Source organism: Mirounga leonina, unplaced genomic scaffold (assembly GCF_011800145.1).
Source record: "Mirounga leonina isolate KUSES-001 unplaced genomic scaffold, KU_Mleo_1.0 Mir_178, whole genome shotgun sequence".
Lineage (NCBI taxonomy): Eukaryota > Metazoa > Chordata > Mammalia > Carnivora > Phocidae > Mirounga > Mirounga leonina.
In genome coordinates, this window is record NW_023270464.1 from 20,972,632 (window position 1) to 20,975,131 (window position 2,500).

The following is a 2,500-nucleotide window of genomic DNA, read 5'->3' on the forward strand; positions in this document are numbered from 1 at the left end:
AGTCTTGCAGACCATAAAAGCAATGAGTTTGATTCTTTTTCCTTGTTTAGGTATTGCCATAGACTAAATTGTATCCCCCAAAATTTGTATACCAGAACCCTAACACCCATGTGACTATATTTGGAGTTAAGTCTTTAAGGGAATAATTAAGGTTAAATGAGGTCATAAGGGCAGTGCTGTAATCCTAATAGGAATGGTGTTCTTATGAAATGAGGAAGACACCAAAGATCTCTTTTTCTCGTTTCATTCACATACAGAGGAAAGGCCATATGAGGACATATTGCGAAGGCAGCTGTCTGCAAGCCAGGAAGAAAGGCTTTATCAGAAATCAACCCTGCTGGCACTTTGATCTTGGATCCAGCCTCTATAACTGTGAGAAAATAAATGTCTGTTGTTTAAGGCACCCAGTCTGTGGTATTCTGTTATGACAGCCCAAGCAGGCTACATTTTTCTTCTTACCTGAAAGTTTGTGAGAATTTTCTTTAGCATTGGAGCTCTACAATTTTATTTTATTTATTTATTTTTACAGGAAGTAGAAAACCATTTACTAAACCAATTACCATGTTTAGGGGTATACTTAGTGTAGCCACAGACCCTGTCCAGCAGGGAAATTTGACAGAAAACCCTAGTCTCATAATAACAGCTGTCTATGGATGTTATCATGAAGGAAAAATGTCTTGCTCTTATACTCATTTTCTCATTAAATAAACTGGACCACATCTCTGAGGCCAAAATACAGAAAGAGCAAAGCACCAAGGCTGAAGACAAAGTTGTGGCACCTGCTACATAAACAGAGCAACACGATGTTCCAACATTCTACACAGCACCAGTTCCAATCCACCTCTTGATCCCAGCCCTTGCTTTCCCCAAATTCTACATCCCTTTTGGTGTACCCAGGTTGTTACTGGGATTCAGCTTTCTGGGTCCTTTAATTTGTTGCATTTGCACTCTACCCTAAATGTGATTAATTGCAAAAAATAATCTCTTCAAGAAAACTTCATAACAAAATACCAGATTCCCTATTAACAATAAGAGGATCAAGTTTAATAGGCCAAAACAGAAGACAAGAAGTCTGTCAGAACGTAGATAGATGGCACAGGACAGCTCTGACCTCAGGGCCCCTGTGCCGGGCAAAGAGTCACTGGCAAAACCCCAAGGTGGAAGAGCTGTAAGTAACCAGTCAGATGGGAAATGGAGAATGTCTCCTCATTTAGTCATCCCCTGAACTCTCTGCAGACCTTTCATCTGTAGCCACTTTCCAATTTTTGTGTCTGTTCGTCCTCTCCTGTATTTCATTGTTAACTACAGGGATATGGACTTTTTTTATGTCTTTTTCCTTTTGGTTTTCTTAGTGTCTCTCCTCACCTTCCTCAGAACTGCTGGATGCGGAATCATCTGACTGGGAAGTGTCACTTTCTGCATCCAAGAATAAAGCAGATTTTTTGAGAGACTTTTTCCTGGATTTTTTCTTGTGCTTATGTGACTATTTCCTTTTCCTGGTACTAGAAGCCCCAGTTTCTTCCGAGAACTCGCTTGAGGAATCTGCTGTTATATCTGTGGCTTCTTTTTTGCTTTTCTTCTGTTTTTTGTGTGACTTTTTTTTCTGCTTTTTTTTTTGTGAGATTTCTTTGACTTCTTGTGTTTGTGAGACTCATGGGTAGATGATTTTACTTGGGGAGATGTTTTTTTCCCACTGGTAATATCTTGCTGATCACTACTGTCTGTTTCAAATTCTTCAGGGTATAACTCTTTATAACCACTGTGACCCCATCTGTCTGGCATATTAGTTTCATAATCATATAACTTCTTATTCCACGATTTAGCCTTAAGAAAATCATCTTCAGTGCCTCAGAAATTTCATTCTTTGGCCTCCAACAGTCTCTTTGACTTTCTTCATCAAAACCATCACTACACATCCGTCTTGAACTACTGGGTAACATTTTCCTTTTGGTCCCCCGGTAAGCATCTTCCATCTGTTTCTCCAGTTCTCTTATTTTCCACATATCTGATTCCTCCTGAATCTTATTGTGAGCATCTGTCTGTCGGATGACATTCCTTAGGAGGACTTTCCCCAGTGGAACACGGGACATTCTTCAATCCCTCGATCCATGCCCCACAGCCTCGTGTGGCAGGGATTTGGGGGGAGGAATCGGTCTGGGAGACAAGCTGAGCTCTACAATTTTATTAGGGTGGACTTAGGTGTGTGTCTTTACTCATGAACTCTACCAGGAACATGTGTCATTTTAATTTGATCATATATCCACCAGCCACCCACCTCAGGGAAATTTTAGTTTCTTATTGGCCAATGATTGTCTCTCCTCCATTTTTTATCTCCTCCCCAAATCCTTTTATTTGCATTTTTGGTCTCCAAGATTTGTTTTCAAATTCTCTCATCTGTTCTCTTATATTTTCCATTTCTATCATTTGAAATGTTTCTTCTACCAAGTAGTTTAGGCTATGGATTCAGGTCTCAGCAATGACTACCTGACTGTCCTCCCAA

General features: G+C 40.0%; 1 pseudogene; it reads right to left on the reverse strand.

The window, feature by feature from the left end:
• Positions 1–1,210: 1,210 nt before the first annotated feature.
• Positions 1,211–2,097, reverse strand: LOC118023192 (annotated as a pseudogene).
• Between the last annotated feature and the right edge of the window lie 403 nt (positions 2,098–2,500).